Consider the following 19984-nt stretch of genomic DNA (forward strand, 5'->3'; position numbering starts at 1 on the left):
TTAGATCTATGAAGCTCTACAGGATGATCAATTTTATAAATAATGCCACAGAGGAAACAGTTTTCAAATCCCATTTCCACTGAGAAAAATTAATTACTTAATTTTTGATATAATATTTACTTGTGAACTTATCTTCCAGTTTGGCTGCTAAAGATATTAAGTTGCTCCCACATATCGCTAAAGGATAAAAGCTTTGCTGACAGAAATGGGAACCATTATCCCTGCAGTGTGGAGCGTTACAAGGACCCAATATGATTAAATGTACATCATAAATGATGAGTGAAGACACATTATTTAACAAAGTATATTGGAAGAACTGAATAGAAATTTTTAAAATATCAACTTAAAAATTCCCTCATACAAAATACCTGTTACACAAATTAAAATGTTTGAATGTATTAAATAATGGGTAACTTGTTACATTAAAATATAATATATGGTCTCAAATTAAGCATTATCTCAACTAAACAGAAACTGTGAATGTTACTGAAGCAAAAATAACTTTATAAGTAAACCAATCTACCTGTTTAATTTTTTCAAAATAAATGTATACAAATAAAAACAACAGAATAAAAAAAATTTGCAACAACAGCAGGGGGATATTATTTATACTTACTTGATTTGTATTTTAAAAAACAAGATACAGCCTTGGCACGGTGGCTCGTGCCTGTAGTCCCAACACTTTGGGAGCCCAAGGAGGGTGGATCACGAGGTCAGGAGATCGAGACCACCCTGGCTAACATGGTGAAACCCCCTATCTACTAAAAACACATAAAAGTAGCTGGGCATGGTGACGGGCAGTTGTAATCCCAGCTACTCGGGAGGCTGAGGCAGGACAATGGTGTGAACCTGGGAGGTGGAGCTTGCAGTGAGCCGAGACTGCCCTACTGCACTCCAGCCTGGGCAACAGAGCAAGACACTGTCTCAATAAATAAATAAATAAATAAATAAATAAATAAATAAATAAATAAGTAAATAACAAGACACAAACAGATACATGGGAAAAAACGATTTTAAATGGCAATTTAAATAAGAGTGAATTCCAGAACAAACCAAAATTAAAAACAAACACAGGTGAAGTTTCAACCTTTCTTATTATGATAGGCATTCAAATTAAAACAACACTGAAATGCCTTCTAATATACATTAAAAAGATAAATTTTGAAAATACATAAATACGAAAAGTAAAACTGATATAGCTGTATGTTCCTAATATCAACATGCATTAACATAGCACTTCAGGCAATTTACCAATACAGGCGAGTGACACTGAGAGGGCTCATATTCCCCAGCAAATTACCCAATTTAGGGTCTGATGTCTATTGAGTATATTGTAGGTGTCTGATATTCTACACCAAGGTCATTATGTGAACTATTTAGTTTAATCACATCCAAAATGTGTGATAAAATGTTTGCTTTTGTTCCTGTTTCACAGCTACCAAAAGAGAAATGTTTTTCATTTTTTTAGAAAACAAAACAAAACAATAAAACCATCAACTGGGAAACATTCAGAGACTCAGAAAATATATGATCAACTAAATAAAATTAAAATTAATCAGCATAAATACTCTATTGTAAAACAGAAAAAAGGGTATAATGTCTGATCTGTGAAAAAGCAGAACAAATTTATCTACGTTAAGCTGTATACATATGTATATTTCAACTTAACTATAAAGACTAAGAAATATAAACATTTTAATGTAACTGTGGTATTATAGTAATATAATTGTTATGAGGGATTTAAAAACTCCTTCCATCTTTTGTCAAGAAATAGTTTAACATCTAGAAAACACCCCAATAACATTCATGAATAATGAATGAAACTTGGGAATTCTTAATCATAGTGGCTGTAGAACTTTATGTGTTTCTGAGAGAGTATATCCACAAACAATATATTTAAAACATATTAGAGAAGCTGTTGTTTTTGTCTTAAAATAAATTCTGCCATGAATCTTTTTTTTTTAAAGGAAAGGCTATTTTATGGTAAAAAAAATGGCCTAATTCATCTATTATATATCTGGATTTTTGTGTTATATTTAGTAACAATGAAAACATAAAAATGAAGTAGTATTTTTAGCAACATAATTTGCTATTATAAACAAAACATATTTATTTGGGATTTTCCTTCTTTCCCTCATTTTACCATTCTACAATATATTTTAGATTTCAATAAATTTGTGTATTAAATGGTTACTTTCTTAAAAAGATTCAGCTGGTTAGGTTACAAAGTTGACCTGGATGAGATTGGTGACTAATATTCTTTATTCTTTTTTTGTTTTGTTTTGTTTTGTTTTTGAGATGGAGTCTCGCTCTGTCGCCCAGGCTGGAGTGCAGTGGCGCCATCTCAGCTCACTGCAAGCTCTGCCTCCAGGGTTCACGCCATTCTCCTGCCTCAGCCTCCCGAGTAGCTGGGACTACAGGCACCGGCCACCACGCCCAGCTAATTTTTTGTATTTTTAGTAGAGACAGGGTTTCACCGTGTTAGCCAGGATGGTCTCAATCTCCTGACCTCGTGATCTGCCAGCCTCAGCCTCCCTAGTGACTATTATTCTAAGTAAAGTACTCAGGAATGGAAAACCAAACATCCTACGTTCTCAGTGATATGTGGGAGCCAAGCTATGAGGATGCAAAGGCATGGGAATGATATAATGGACTTTGGAGATTTGGGGGAAGAGTGGGAGGGGGGAAAGGGGATAAAAGACAACGTATATGGTGAAGTGCATACTGCTCAGGTGGTGGGTGCACCATCTCACAAATCACCACTAAAGAACTTAATTATGTAACCAAATACCATCTACACCCCAATAACTTACAGAAAATAAAATAAAATAATAAAAAAAGTTTCAACCCTATAGACATTCTTTGTACTTGCCGAAAACGTGATGTAGGGGCAGGTCTGGCTCCTTGAATAGAGACACGTGGCCGGGTGGTCACTCCCTCTGCAACCAATTAGACACAGACAAAGTGCTTTGCAGGGCCACTGTCTCAACATGGTGGCCGACATGAACACTGAATTATCTCTAGTTTCAAATCATGTGGCGAGACACTTGCCTTTCTCAACGAATTGGCTCATTCTTTATTTTCTGAATTGTCTCTTACTGTGTAAGGACATTCCACATGGGATTATACGCTTTGCAGTCATAAATTCACTCTCGATTGAGAGAACATAGGGTGTCTCCCATGGATACTATATTTGGTGCTTTCTTCCCACTTCAAACAACAGAAGAACTTTCAAGGCTCCCTCATTTGATTTGTTTCAGCTAAATATTTGGAAGTGAGTTATTGTATACAACAAACATTAACATCAGAGTAAATAGTGTCAAAATCTCATTTGCACTTCGCATTAATAGACCCAGGACTGCTAGCATAAGCACTGTCTTTTAATTCCCTGGTCCCCATGAACAGGAGCTGGCTGCCAAAATCACTGGGAATTGGCTTAGAAGTTGACTTTGCAGAAACATGCATTTATGTTAATTAATTTATTCATTCAATACATATGAAAACTAATTCTCTACTAGAATGAGCAGAGAACGGTTTTCTGAAAATACAATATTTAGGCCAGATTTGAAAAAAAGGAACTATTCAAGGAATGAAGTGGAGGAAGAGCGTTCCCAACAGATGGAACAGAAAGCGCCATGGCCGAGGAGACTTGATATTCACATATCAACCAGAAATGATTTATGTACTGCAAATTCCCCATGACATTTTTGGGTGCATTCTCATGCAGTTGCTGAGAATTCCGGGACAGAAATATAGCGAGTTTGTGGGCAAGAGTAAGTATCATTCACCAACAGGGTCATGACTCTGGAATAAACAAAAAATGGAAAGCATTTGGGAGGCTGAGATGGATGGATCACCTGTGGTCAGCAGTTTGAGGCCAGCCTGGCCAACATGGTGAAACCCCGTCTCTATTAAAAATACAAAAAAAAGCTGGGTGTGGTGGTCCATGCCTGTAATTCCAGCTACTTGGGAGGCTGAGGCCGGAGAATTGCTTGAACCTGGGAGGCAGAGGTTGCAGTGAGCCAAGATCACCCCACTGCACTTGGCCTGAGCAACAGAGTGAGGCCTTGCCTCAAAATAAATAAATAAATAAATAAAGGCAATATTCTTGGGATGTTAGTTTTATTTATAATTGATCCTTCCCCTTGTGAAATCCATAGGTAAAGCAGGAGAGGGAACAGCACTTGTTTATGTCCTTTTCCTTTTAATCTGCGCGTGCAGATGGCAATGTCAGAATATCTGATTTCTATAAAATGAAGTCCAGACTGGAACCAGAAGGAACTCACCACTAATCACTATGGCTTATATCACCATTCATATTTCTTTTGTCACTGAGAGAATCCAGGACTTTTCGTATTTTTTTTTTTTAAGATGGAGTCTCACTCTGTTGCCCAGGCTGACTGAGTGCAGTGGCATGATCTCCGCTCACTGCAAGCTCCGCCTCCTGGGTTCAAGCGATTCTCCTGCCTCAGACTCCCGAGTAGCTGGGACTACAGGCACCCATCACCACACCCGGCTAATTTTTGTGTGTGCGTGTATTTTTAGTAGAGACAGGATTTCACCGTGTTAGCCAGGATGGTCTAGATCTCCTCACCTCGTGATCCACCCACCTCGGCCTCCCAAAGTGTTGGGATTACAGGTGTCAGCCACTGAGCCTGGCCACAACTTTTACTATTTCTCAGTGAAATCAAGCACTGATGCCCACTTTCATAGAACATGCCTTCTATATATTTTCTATTCAAAGCTGTGAACTACTCAAATCACCACTCATAATAAAACCAAAGCTTACCAGGCCCTGAAAGGCATTATGTGAGCTGGAATCTTGGCTTCTTCTGTTCCTCATCCTCCACCTCCTTTGGCTGCTCTCTGCCTGGCTCCCATTTCCTCTTTTCCTCACTGGGTCTAGCCACACTGCCTCCTGGGGCCAGGGCACCTACGTTCCTGCCCTAAGGCCTTTGCAATGACCACCTGCCTGAGAAGCGCGTCTCCCTGTCTGACTTCAGAGCCCTTCACAAGCCACTTTCCTGCCCGCCTTCTCTGGCCACCATATTTAAACTAGCACTCACCTAGATTCCTTCCCACTTCTCCATCCTGTATGCTTACCTCTCAGTGCTTGCTGACTGCAAAGCAATGGAATGCAAGCTTTATGAGCCTGTTATTGCACTTGCGTGCACCTGTTCCTAGGAGGCTGCCTGATAGAAGTATTCTTTCTTCCTCTTTTTTTTTTTCATACAATGAATGAAAATTGAATGACTCTGGCTTTTCTATAGTAATATCAGTTGCAAACAAGCCTCTATTCAGTTGTCTTAAGAAAGTGTTGGAACTATGACAAAATATATTCAGGGGGCTATGCACGGAATCAAACCATATCCTCTCTAAGAATAGAAGAAGAAAAGTTTATTTAGTTATAGAGAACTGTGGCTTTCTTAAGAATGAGTTTTAAAAAAAAGTAGTCTATAAGAACTGCCTCAAGAACTCTTAGTAGAGCGAAATTTCAGATCAAAATTAATTACCAAAAAGAACGATTCATAACTGTAGCAATCCATAAGGGGTTTATTTGTGTGTTTTTGCTTTGCTTGTTTTCAGCAAGCAGGAAAACCACAAGTCCAGGAGGTTTTTTCTTTGTTTTTAAACTCACCAGAGCTGTGTGAAATGAAGTCAAGGCAGGCAGAGAACACAAAATAGTTACAGCAAAACGTTTTAAAAGGACAAATATGAGCAAGCTGCAGGGCAGCTGGAAACATTAGTTCAAGTTCCATCATTAACTTAAAAACCACATATAAAATATAAAATGTATTAAAATATGTAATTATTAAAACAAACACAGTTATTCCATTCAATTTTTAGGTGATCTATTAATATAATGGAAGCTCCTTTTATTCCATGGATACTAAATAAACATTAAAATATATAAAAGTTTTCAGATAGTAATATGTATTATATCATTTTTTTATTTGGAATCTGAAATTTGGTGACAGAATTAAATAAATGCTATTTAAAATTTTAGCCCTCCCTTGTTTACACACGATGCAGAACAAAATTTGAAGTTATTGTTGAAAGTTACAGATAAATACTTGATTGTTAAAGTTAGCACACAACACATGATTCAGTATTTTCTTTCCTTTTTTTTTTTTTTTTTTTTTTTTTTGAGACAGGGTCTTGCTGTCGCCCAGGCAGGAGTGCAGTGGCATGATCTCGGCTCACTGCAAGCTCCCTGTCCCGGGTTCACGCCATTCTCCTGCCTCAGCCTCCCGAGTAGCTGGGACTACAGGCGCCCGCCACCACACCCGGCTAATTTTTTGTATTTTTGGTAGAGACGTGGTTTCACTGTGTTAGCCAGGATGGTCTTGATCTCCTGACCTCCTGATCCGCCTGCCTCGGACTCCCAAAGTGCTGGGATTACAGGTGTGAGCCACCGCGCCCAGTCTGATTCAGTATTTTCTAAATTGTGCTCCTATGATTTCCACGTCAAAGAGTTCATGTTTACAAATAGCAAAATAGTCAGTGGGTAGGTTTCGTGCCCATACGGAATTTCCATCAGAGCAATTATTTTTAAAAATCTGTTTCCTTTATTGAGTTATCATAAAATTTTGCATTTGAAGAAAATATGGTACAGCTAAAAGATGGTTGAATGCAACTGAGTTAATCCAAGAAGAAGATAAGGCATTTAAGGAAAGAGCATTTGAATCTATTTATTTCTGTAAGTGGGGAAAATAATTCTAAATTTAAGTGCAAATCAGAATGAACTGATTTCTATTTCCTCCCAAGTAATTTCAGACTTTTTTAAAAAGTTTATTTCTCAACTCTAAAATTTTTGTGCCCCTTTTGTGGGTATAAAATTTGCTGGAAATCTATCTTACGGACATAATTTAAAATACAGAATAGAACATTACTTAGAAGCATACTGCCATGTTTATCATAAAGAAAAACTGAAATAATCTAAATATTCAACAGCAGATACATCATTAAATAAGCTATGATACATTCAAACCATACGGTCATCAAATGTGTTTACCAAACATTTATAATATTCCTTCAGTGAATTTCCAAGTCATAAAGTTGAATTTAAAAATGCAGGGTATACAATTGGATGTATACTTCCAACTCAATTTTTACAATTGCATGGGGAAATATCCAGGAAAGAAATAAGAAATACACCCACATACGTAATGTAATAGTTTCTAATACTAGGAGATATTACTGAGGAAGGAAGGGCCACAAAGAGTTGGTGGTCAGGATGTGGCTACCTCCACAGGCGCTCACTCCTCCAGGAGCCAAAATGAAAGGAACCCAGAGATATGGACCATTCCTGCTCCACCCCCTCCCTCCTGTTCTCACAGAGTCAACCCCACTTACTTCATGCCTGAGGCCATTAAGAGGGTACTCTTGTACATCCTTTGTCTTCCTTTACAACGGTCCCTGCAAAAAGCCCTGGTCTCCTGTGTCACCATTTATCCCTCCAATTCTCATCCTCTTAAAGATCTACACATCTTATTTTCTGACCCCCTAATCGTAATTCTTCCTACGCTCCTGAATGTCTCCTACTACTTCCTCGAAAACTGAAAGTCAATTATAAACAAAATTTCCTACATTCCAACTACTTCTGACATATTTTCCTTCCCTTCTTCCTCTGATGGAAACCTGAATGTCTTCTCTGAAGTCATCTCAGAAGCCAATGTTTTACATCCGTAGTCCACGTCCACTGGTCCTGCTGGCAGACCATGCCCACCCACATGCATCTCATGGCTACTTCTAGGTGACTCATGGTCTTCCCTCCCTCATGTGCCCAGCTTTGAGTCTCTTGCCATAATAATCTGGCACCCTCTGTCTTGTAGTCATCTATAAACCCCTACTTGAAATCCACTATTCCATGAAGATTTAAACTTCTGGCCCACTGTCAGCCTCTTCATCTCTACCTCTGCCCAAATTCTTGGTCATTTCAATGTCAACACAGGTAATCCTGGGAATAACATAACCTCCTTGATTAATTCTCCCCTCTCTTCCAACAGCCCAACTCTACCTCAGCCATGCCGTCACCATTCCCATCATCACCCTCTATCTTCTCACTACCAGTAAGGCATCAGTTTCTACAGCTGCAGTCTGACTACATTCTCAGAGCCCAACTCTCCATACCAGGTCACTTACCCAAACACCTAAACTGTAATAATTGTTTGACTCATGGGACCTAGAGTTCCCTGACCCTGCCTCCCCTTCACTTTCTTTTCCTTGTCCCTATCATGACCTCATCTCTTGTCTTACCATCCTTAGGGCTCATGGCCTAATGCACTCCCTTGCATTTACCATAACTCTGCCATCATCACAGTAAAACACCTTTGGTTCCAGTCTAGGCCAAGTCCACTTTTATATCCTTGCAGGTAAAACTGCTGGAGGAATTCCAAAACCAAAAACATACTGAAAGGTCTAACTTTACATGTATGGCCACAATCCTACATTGGCCCATAATGATGCCCAGCAATCCCGCTTCACTTTCTGCATCTGTTCACTGCTCCCTTTTTGGGGGATGACTGTTTCATGCCTTCTTCCTTCTAAAGCTGCCAGCATCTCTTGCCAAATCCTCACTGCCACCTGATGACTTTGGTTTCCATTTCACAAAGAAAATAGAAGCAATGAAAGATAAATTTTGTAATCTATCACCTTCAATTTTGATGCCTACTTATAAAATACCTTTCCTACAAATATTTGTACCTAGTGGGTACACCTGTTTGTGTTCTACCTTTCATCTCTGATCAAGTTTTTAAGTCACCACTTTACCAGTTTTTTTTCTCTTTCAAAACGACTATTTGTGTTTTAAGTGGAGAACTGCTCTCTGCATATAACCGTGCTCCAATTGTCCCCATTCAAAAACAATGTTATAGACTTCTCTTTTGATTCCATATCTGCTTCCAGACTCCACATTCCTCTCTAGCCTTACTTTCTGAAATTCCTTTCACTGCAACACATCTCAAAGACGTCCACATTTGCAGTCTTTAACCATGTTCCATCCTCTCTTGAACCCACTTAAGTCAGAGTTTCACCCTCCTGGGTTTCCTGCAGAAGGCCCACATGTCAGCCATAGCCAGAAATCCAAGAGTCAGTTCCTAGGATTCATCTCACTGAAGATCTGAATGACATTTAACATTCATCCATTTACCCATCTTTGAATTCTTTTCATTCCTATACTTCCTAAATTTTTAAACTATGAAATAATTAGATAGTCACAAGAACTTCCAAAATAGTACGGAGTTATCGGCATACTTTTTTCTCATTTTCTCCCAATGGTTACATCTTATACAAGTGTAGTATAATATTAAAACCAAATAAAAATTACACTGGAATAATATGTGCACAGTCATCTTTGGTATCCATTGGGAATTTGTTCCAGGATCCACAATGCTCAAGTCCCTTATATAAAATGGAATTTTATTTGCATATAACTTATACACATCTTCCCATATACTTTAAATTGTCTCTCGATTATTTATAATACCAAATATAAATGTCACAGAAATGGTTGTTATACTGTATTGTTTAGGTAATAATGACAAGGAAAAAAAAAAGTCAGTACATGGTCGGTACAGATGCAGCCATCATATGCCTAGTTATATTGTAGACATAGCCACAGTGAAACATTTTCTAGATTTAAAACATATATATTTTTCATCCACAGTTGGTTGAAACTGGATGCAGAACCCACCAGTAAGGAGTGCTGACTGTATATGATTTTATGCCATTTTACTTACTCGTCTCTTTAGATACTACTCTTCAGGCTTTCTCTAATCTTATTGGCCAGTTCTTCTAAGTCATCATGCCACTTTCATCTTCCAGTCCTTGGTACAGTGTCCAAGATTCAGTCTCTTCATCTCTTCTCTTCCTAAATACATTCATTCATTGCCTTGTTGATCTCATCCAGTTTGAGTCGTGTGGATTCATTTTTATTTTTTATTCCTTAACTTTTATTTTTGTTTCAGGGGTACACATGCAGGTTTGTTACTTGCATAAATCTTGTGTTTCGAGGTTTGGTGTATACATGATCCCTACACCCAGGTAGCGATCACAGCACCTGGTAGTGATCAACCTTCACTAAGTCCTTCCTCCCCTCAGTAGGTCTCAGTGACTACGTCATCTCTATGTTGACAGTTTTCAGAGTGTCAATCAGTTCCATGAATCTCTCCTGAATTCCAGCTTTATGTATCCAACTCCCTATTTAAACTCCAATGATGTCTGAATAGCAATACAGACTTACTAGCCCTAAAATGGTTCTTTCGATCTTTCCATTTTCAAATCTGCAATCTCACATTTTTCTCCATCTCAGTAAATGGTAACTCCATTCTTCCAGTGTTGCACAAGAAGATGCAGGGTGCCATCCATGAGTCTTCTATGTCTCTCATGTGCCACAACCACTGTGTAGGGAAATTCCATCAGCACCTTCTTTAAACAGCATTCTGAGTCCAAATGTGTCTTGCCATCTACTCTGCTCCTGTAATCTCTCAAGTAACACCACCTCTCATCTTCGTTTTGCAATGATTTTCTAATAGCTTTTCTTATTTTTTCCCTTCTCAGCTTATGTTCTTTTCTCATAAGTAGCCAGAGTAATCCTCTTAAATGCTATGTCACACGATGCCATTTCTCTTCTCGAATCCCCACATTGTGCTCCCACACTGCTCAGTATAGAGGTTAAAGTCCAAAGGCTGATCTACAGGGCCCACTCCTATCCTCTGGGATCCTCCGGGACCTTTCCCCTCTCCTATCCTCTGACTGTCTCTCCTACAACCCTCCAATTATCCCATCTGCTCAGGCCACACTCCCGTTGCTCTATTCTTCATTCACTCACCGTAAGCTGTTGTCTCAAGGCCAAACACCTGGTTGATCCCTCTGTCAGAACCACATTTCAGATATTCTCACAGGGCTCACTCTGTCCCCTTCATTAGAGGTCCAAATACTCCGGTTTTCCACTATCAGGGGGGTTTCCAGGATATGGGACCTTAGGTGATAAGACCAGGACAGTCCTGTCCAGGCAGTGACCAGGCAGATGGTCACCATAGCTCTTAATTACATGTCAGCTTCTCAATGACAACACTTACAAACACTTATTTCAACAGGACAGCAAAGTTTATCTGTTGCTTCTCATTTGCTTATTTATGTTGTCTACCTCCACCCATTAAAATGATGTTTCTGCAAAGATTGGAATTCTTTCTTGTTTTGTTCATATTGTAGCCCCAGCAGCTAGAACAAATGTTGGCAAACTATAGCTTGCGGGTTACATTCAGTCCAGTATCTGGTTTTATACATTAGGTTTTACTGAAACACAGCCAGTCTATCTGTTTAGGTAGTGTCTATGGGGTCTTTTGCTCTACAGTGACAGACAAGAGTAGCTAAAACAGAGATCATATGACATGAAAACAAAATATTTGCTATCTGGTCTTTGACAAAAAATGTTTACTAGCCCTGATTGTTAAGTGTATGTAATACTTTGCAGGTCCTCAATAAATGTTCCTTGGAAGAAAGAATTAACAGATGTAAATACTGAAAGGACATACGGAGAAATATTGATGTGTATTGGAAATCAAAGGCAATAAAAACAACTTTTGAGCATCATTTCAATGCCCACAAACTCAGCAAATTAAAAAGAAATGCAAGTATCAAAAGTTATATTAATTGTGGTGAACTGTCATAACATTAGAAATGCATTCATTAAGTTTGCAAAGCATAAACAACATTCCTAGAAATCTTTCCTTAGGAAAAAAATCCAACAGAAGCAACAAACACAGTGCTATATGTACAGAGACACTAACTATGGCATTGCGTGTCGAAGTGAACGTGGGAAACATTCATTACATTCAATTATAGAGAGAAAATAATTTGTAAAATATTGAGAATCAAATTATGTCAATGCACATAAAAGTGTGTATGATTTAACACTAATCTTCTCCAGGAGAATGTAAATGTTCTCTGTTCTGTGACTTCAGCCTCTAAGAAGCTTTTTAGACATTGAGTTGCTTTCTTTTGATCTCTGTTCCCCTTCCATTCTTACTCTTCAAGGACTACTATGCGATCCTAATAGCCGTTATTGGTATTAAGCACCTGGATCATCTCATCTAATCTTTATCACTCCTGTGAGATTAAAACTAATATTAGCCCAACTTAACAAATTCAGAGCCTGGGTCTGTGCAAGAAAATAGCTCGTCTGAGCTGTGCCAACTCGTGATGAGGCTGGAGCTAGAATGACAAAGTTCTCGCTGGTAAACACTTCGCATTACTGCCCATCACAAAGAAGGGCATTTACCTGGGCATGGATTCATTCTGGCAGTAGACGCATTCATCTTTACAGCTCTGTAACCTAACATGGTATCTGCATGGAATAAAATAATTTTAGAAATACTACAAAGTAACCCACAAAGCTGAAAATAATGGGCAGAGCCACTTCTGATTATTTTTTAAGCCTGTTACAAGATTGTATGGGATGAGATAATGTGAATAACGTGCTTGGCAGAAAATGTAGCACAGCAAAGATGCAAACCACGTAGACCAGGTTTACTATAATCTAAGACTGATTTTTTTGAATAGTTTTAATTTTGATAAGATTTACACCAGAGTTGTTTATCGCAAAGTATGCAAGAAAAGTGCTTAAAACCAAATTGTCTAAAACTACTCAAAAAATTGAAAGCTAGGTTTCTTATATAAAAACTGTCCCATTCAATCTTACTTTGTCTTTCTTGTCCTGACATGACAGATCATTTAAGATTCATTTTACAATGTTACTGCTGTAACATAATTGATAAAAACACAGCTGTGTTTTAAATATCGCAGAACTTATAGGCACCCATAAAAAGCATGACTTATCTTCCTTCTCCTCCCCTCTGGCTATGTCTTTCCTAGTTTTCCTGCCTTTTCATCTCTAGGAGCAGAATGTCTATGATTAAACAACCTTGACTGACAGATCATATAGAATTGGCAAGTGACATATTGCCATTTCCAGCCACATTATGTAAGGCTTAACAATTAAAGAAAACCACAGCTTCAGATAGCTCTAAAAGAAACAATGGGCGTACATTTTTTAGCATGTTTTATTAAAGGTATCAGTGCTACTGCTACTTTATTTGGTGGCATCTTGGCCCAATGACTATCATTCATTCTCCAAGAAATACAACTGTCTCAAAATAGATAAAAATCAGTTTGAATCTTAAAAAAAAAACAAACTCAAGACAGCTGCTACATCCCATTTTATCTAAAACTGTTGCAAAATACTGACAATGTGTTTTGGTATGTTTAGGTGAACACTTATCTTAAATATATGTGTTTAGACAAAAACAAGGGTGAAACTTCATTCACTAAGCAAGTAGCGTAAGTTTCCAATAATGGTTCGTGTGCTGCTCTTTTCTATGGTTTACATCTCATGCTTCCAAGCAAAATCGAAACAAACAAATGGCAACAAACAACATAATGTCTCTTCAACTGCCCCCAAGAAGGTTGCAGTTCAAGGGAAATGTAGAAAAGCACCAAGTCAGAGCTGGCCTTACCAGCCACTGTCTTTCAGCCTTGGACATGACATCTAAGCTCTCAGAGAATTTGATTCCATATCTGGAAAATCTACTCATTAATATTTACCATGAAATTTTGGGATGGGATCATACAAAAGTTCATATAAAACATTTTAGATAGAATTGCATAAAAGCATTGAAAGCTCATAACGTAACACTTCCCAGAGAGGATTAGTCTAAGTAAAATATTTAGTCATGCGATCTCTCCATTCCCTTTGCTTTCCTGCTTGAGTAATTCATAGGTACCTAAAAAGATTCCAGTGGATGGAAATAGAAAATAAATGGGGAATAATTAACTACTGACCAACTGACTCTCAGACATTTTGCAATTTCCTCTTGCCTCAATTGGCTTCCCGAGATGATCGAGCCAGTGGCGGAGAAGATGCATGACCCTGCAGCTGCTCTGAGCCTGTCTCTTAGCCTTCTCCAGGTCTCAGGCCTCTGCCCAAGAGTGCAAGCTTCCTGGAGGACAAGGAGGTCCAAGGTTTTAGTGAAGGATCTGGGGCTATGAGAAGGAAAGAAGACAAAAGATGAAGATTCACTCAGTCCTCAATCCTAAAAAGCCTTTCCCCAGATGAGGAAAATTATTTGGGTAAATAGATGACTCTTTGCTTTGTCTTCTACAGGTTTGTCTTACTCTGTAAAACAAGAGCTTCAGCAAAACAGATTTAGCCTTTAAGTAACACGTTAGGAAGACCCTACAGCCAAACCACGCTCTTGGGTTAAGGGCTCTCTTGACCTAAGTTTATGTGTAGAGTTGGGTTTTTTTGGTCGTTGTTTTATTTGACATCCATGAGGTTGTTGGAAGTCATGTCTATAAAAGACCAAGAACAGCAATTTTAGTTGGGTATGGTTCACAATCCTGAAAAACACAATCCCAAATGCCATAATCCCAATTGTTGAAATCTCAAAAGATGAAACTCCTTAAAATCAAAATCCCTAATGCCTAAAACCCTGAAATCACAATAACAGAAATCATAGAAGACTTTCAGAAGGAAGAGCCACATTCTAAAAGAGCAAAAGCAGATATTCATCCAGACGCAAGACTTCAGAATGTACTTAGTGACTGCGGTGTTCAGCCAGCCTTGCTGGACGATCTCCATGCAATCGTACATATCTACCCCTGCAATACACTTTTGTGTATGTTGAAGCTTCCTTCTAGATTTCTTTTTTTAAAGTTTTTTCTACTATTTTAAATTGTCAGCACTATTTTTTTTTCACAATTCAAGGCTATGCAATTCATCTTCTCATCATTTCTAATATCAAATGCCACATCATTTCTTTCTTTTTAGGGGTGGGAGGACAAAGTTTCGCACTTGTTACCCAGGCTGGAGTGCAATGGTGCGATCTTGGCTCACTACAACCCCTGCCTCCAGGGTTCAAGCGATTCTCCTGCCTCAGTCTTCCTGAGTAGCTAGGATTACAGGCATGCACCAGCATTCCCAGCTAATTTTGTATTTTTAGTAGAGACGGGGTTTCTCCATGATGGTCAGGCTGGTCTCGAACTCCCGATCTCAGATGATCCACCCACCTGGGTCTCCCAAAGTGCTGGAATTACAGGCGTGGGCCACCGTGCCCAGCTGCCGCCTCGTTTCTAATTCTAAATTGTGTAGAAAATATTAGAGAGTTCTAATTAAGAATTTTTTTTTTTCAAATTCGACTTCAAAAATTGCAAGATCACAGGATTGACTTTGTGCCTCGGCATTCCGTGTGCATGGTACAAATGCTGAAACTTCCTAAATAAATGAAGAGATATCCTCTTTGTAATCTGCGTTTGGAAAAGATACAATTTCTCGAGATCTCAGCTGTTTGGGTGACTCTATATCTGGTGGTGATCGGTCATGGTTTTCAACTGATCAAAGGACTTAGGGTGCTCATCATGGTATTTCTGATGACTCCAATCATAAAGCTGGTTGCACACAATGGGCAACTATAGCGGCATGCATTTATACGTTTTGCATTTTGATTAATTGCTTCATGAGTATGGTTTGTCCACTCATAACTGTTATACCCATGCAACTGTCACTAGTGTGGGTATGTATGTTTGCAAAAATAAGCGGGTTATTATAGCCTATTGTACTGCATAAAGTATCCTACAAAGTGTTTTGTGTGTTTTTATGTCTTTCTTCAAATAAGCCCTGTATAAAAAATAAATACACATCTTTTACATAATTTAAAAATATTTTTCCAGAATTATATTTTCAGGATTCTGATTTTTTGTGATTTAAACATTTGGGATTATGGTGTTTGAGAGTCTGTCTTTTGGGATTACAGTCTTTTGTCATTTCTATCAAGGCCTGGCTTAAATGAAATGTGTATTCATTTTCATCCACAAATAATGCTGACGAGCTGCCATCATGTTTCTCTCTTGGCACCTTCCTGCCTCGATTCCTGTTCTCTCCCAGTTTGCAATCCCTGAGTAGCTGCAGGTCTGTCAACACAGCTGTACCTACTTTGCACAAGGAGCAAGTGGAGGAAGGGGAGGCAGCCAAAGCCCAGTAGCTTCCCTCTCTATGGGACAAGACAGTTACCTGCTTTGATGACAAAAGCAGAGCCTCTCCAGGCAACCAACACACCCTGCCCCACTCAGACTCTTCAGGGTTCAAGCACATGTTTCTCAAGAAGAAAACACCTGTTTAATTCAAGTTCTAATATTTGTTTCTCAATTTTAAGTTAGATTCTTTTAGAAATATTTATTTTTCTCTTGAGTTAGAAGAGAACGGACAGCATGTGACAAGGGCTGTGGCACAGACTCTGTAGCCAAAGTGTCCAGGGTCAGATTCTGCCTTCCCCACATATAGCGTGGGACCTTGGTAACTTCACTGAATTCCTCTGTGATGGAGTCTCATCTAAACCAGAGGGATGATGATAATATGTAACTTCTAGACTTGTCATGAAAGTTAATAACAAGAACATATGTAAGGCATGTAAACATTGTCTGACATTTTGTGATTGCTTTGTGTTTAACTCTGATTACCACATTTCTTTCTTAAAATCTACAATTACAGTGACTAAGATGAAATCTCTATCCCTTTGAGACAGATGCTACTCCATTTGCTAGAGATTGTCTATATCTGGACTACTGCTAGATACATATTTTTGTACTAGGCCATGGTATTGTAAGAATTAAAGAAAAAGGAAAGAAACACAAAAAGCAGCTCAACAGTCCAAGACAGGTTTATTTTGGACAATAAACGTGAGAGGGACTTCTGGCTGAGTTAGGTCAGAGGCACTCTCTCTTACAGACTAAGAGTTTTTAAAGATTCAGGGCGAGAGGGCTTATCACAGGCTTGGAATGTTTCTGTGTCTCTGTCTTGCTTATCTGGGAGGGAGAGTTTTGTGTCTGTTCCCATACATCTCCATGAAGCTACAGGCATACTACCAAGTCTGCTTTTAGCTTCCCTATCTTCATGTACCTAAAAGGAAGGGAATGTGCTTATTAGGGCCCACTGTTTTACTGGGGCCCATTGCATGAATGTGAAGTTTGGTGGTTACCCAACAGACATTCCCCATTCCCTCTGTGCCTGAGCTGTCTTATCTGTGTTTTACGGTCTCTTCTTCCTGGCTACTTGTTGTTAGAAGACAAGTGATTTCCTTGAAATGCATGAGGTTAGAAAGGGAGCTGGAACTTAAAGTGGCAGTTGTCTGAGATAATGCTGCTCCTGCTCTGTCAGTTATTTACATGCACATGGGTATGAATGTGCCTGTTGTAGATGTAGTTTTCCCAATATTTCTGCCCAAGTGGTGGCATGTAAAATAAAGTAACCCACTGCCACACAGGCCTTTCTTTCACTAGGCACTCTTTTCCTTTTTCCTGAGCCCCAAACCATTTATCTCCTCAAGTCAGTCTGCTAGTTTCTTATTCTAAAGAAGAGCAGTAATTCATTAAAAAAAAAAAACCTTTTATTTAAGAGCTACCAATATTGAGATCCTGTAGTTTACATGAATATCTTTTCAAACTGTTTGCCATTTCGCTCTGGGCACTTAGTTCTAAAATCTAAAATTGTGCTTAAGAGTGGAAGGGAGAGGAGATAGAGACAGTAATTATAGCAGCTGATATTTTTAGAGTTTCTCTATGTGTCAGGCTCTTTGCTAACCATTTTACCCGGGTTATACCATTTAATTTTTACAACAGATTTCTCAAGTAGGCACTTTTATACACATAAAAATCTTGAGGCCAGACGGATTAAATAAATTGACCAAAGACACACAGTGCCCAATTGACAGCACTGGGATTTGCCCCAGGTGACCAGTGCAGAGCTGCAGAACAAGCTGCTTCACCACGACAAGCACTTTAATCCCCTTCTTTCTGTGCTCAAGACCGCAAGATGCTGCATTTCATTTAATCCTTAAACTGACACTGAACATGACATCTGTTCAAAGTATTTACTTCTTCTATGCTCTATTGATATTATAGGATAGGGCTTGCTTATATGACCGCTAGGGTCAGGCTGCCTGGGTCCAGATCTCACCTCTGCTGCTTTCTGGATGGGTGAACATCTCAGATAAGAAGAATACACAACCAAGATGGAGAAGTCTGAGAAAGGCCTCCAATTCTCTTATGGTAAGAGATCATAACTGCTAGGTCCCTAGAATCACTCTTCTTTATTTTTTCTTACTTATTCCAGGACAGATAACAAAGCTGTTTTCATTTTACTCCACCAGCGAATCCGCATGTTCCTCAAAGTCTTCTGTAATCTTCATTCATTAGACCCACCGTCATTACTTCCAACCTTGAGATAAGGTCTGAAATGAGATTTCTTTTGAGAAAACTTTTTAGATTAGTCAAGAGTTAGCTCACTCTTATCTTTTGCCTAAACTAATTTTAAAACGGACTCTGCTCTCTGGTCTTATTCAGCTCAAATATGCTTCAGCAATCGCTGAAAATTAAAGGGAAGAAATTCCAACACATTGTGACGTGGACTTCTGTATCTCAGACCCATTGCCTTATCAGTCTTTATGATTAAACTGTATCTATTTATTAAACCCAACAACATAAGTGAGAATAAAACCCACTGACAGCATCAGAGCTCTACAAGCATTAACAATAATGAAGATAGAGGATAAAACAAGTTTAAAGTTGAGACTCAATACAGTAGCCTGAAGTGTATGCAGCTCATGAGCACTTGAAATGTGGCCAGTAGCACTGCAAAATGGCATAACTGAAATACCCATCAGATTTTGAAGCTAGCATCTTTTGAAAATCAAAATACTTCACTTACAGTTTACATTGATTCTGCATTAAAATTATAATCCTTTGGAAGTATGAGGTTGACAAAATCCATTAATAAAGTTTATTTCACTTGCTTCATGTCACATTTTCCGTGTAGCATGCGGGGATTTTTAACTTCATCTGTGGCTGACATTATGGATTGTGTTACACGTTGAGTGGACAGCACTGCTCTAATTACTAAGGACCTGGCTTTTGTTGGTTAAGCGTGTGGCAGGTGAATCCGCTACATCCCCAGCATCGTCCTCAGTAGAGTGTGGATGCTCCAACAGGGATCAGCTCCTTCTAAGCAGGTGCACCTGGGATCATCCTCATGCTAAGTCTTATCCTGATCCCCTCAAATGACTTATCACATGTAGCTGCTCTTTTTAAGTTCTCTCTCCCCATCCCTTTTCTCTTTTGACGCATACCTGGGAAACTTCTTCGGAGTGATTATTATGTTTTTCTCTATGTATTGTTGGAATATCCCTTTACCTATCCCCGTCCCCTCCCCAATAATCCTTATCTTGAGTGACAAATGAAAAATCCATTTAGTGATAAAACTAAATTAAAGAAACTAAAGACCCGGGGCTCTAGTTGGCTCAGAGATCAAAATGACATAGTGCCATCGCCCTCTCTAGCTTGTAAGGAAAACAAACTACCCCAGATCATCAACAAAGCTGACTAGCTCTTTGATCTTTATTTTTTTCAACTAGCTTCAGTCAAGTGCTGCCTAGGAAAGGATACTTAGGTCTGCCTAATTCTGGAGTCCAACACTGGAAAGTCCAATTGCCTATATTTTTCATTCTTTAATATAAAGACGAATACATATGGGAGCATGTATCCACACACACACACACACACACACACACACACACACACACATATATATATATGAATGGATATGGAATATATATATATATACACACACACATATATATATATAACAGTAGCATTGTTATTGGTAATAAAGGTGCTATTTTGGTCTATGCCTCACTGTTCATTTGCTTATCTCTTATTTATTTCAGATTTCAGACAAGGAAGAGAAGTATTACTTAGTGAACACCCCTCCAATTCAGGAGAAGTGAATAACATACCTAAAATAATGAAGCAACACTGTAAAAATTATGGGAGGAGATATTTTCTATGTACAATTTGTACTTAGCCAATGCATCCATCAGTGTGGATGCAGATAAGGACATTTGCAGCCTTGCTCAGGTTTAAAGACTTTCCTCCA

The 19984-nt window shown here is 38.7% G+C and overlaps 1 protein-coding gene across 2 annotated transcripts in view; it reads right to left on the reverse strand.

The window, feature by feature from the left end:
• Positions 1 to 19984, reverse strand: part of CSMD1 (CUB and Sushi multiple domains 1) — a 2071408-nt gene that overhangs the window by 1069980 nt on the left and 981444 nt on the right. The window lies entirely within an intron of this gene.

This window comes from Gorilla gorilla, chromosome 7, assembly GCF_029281585.2.
Source record: "Gorilla gorilla gorilla isolate KB3781 chromosome 7, NHGRI_mGorGor1-v2.1_pri, whole genome shotgun sequence".
Classification (NCBI taxonomy): Eukaryota; Metazoa; Chordata; class Mammalia; order Primates; family Hominidae; genus Gorilla; species Gorilla gorilla.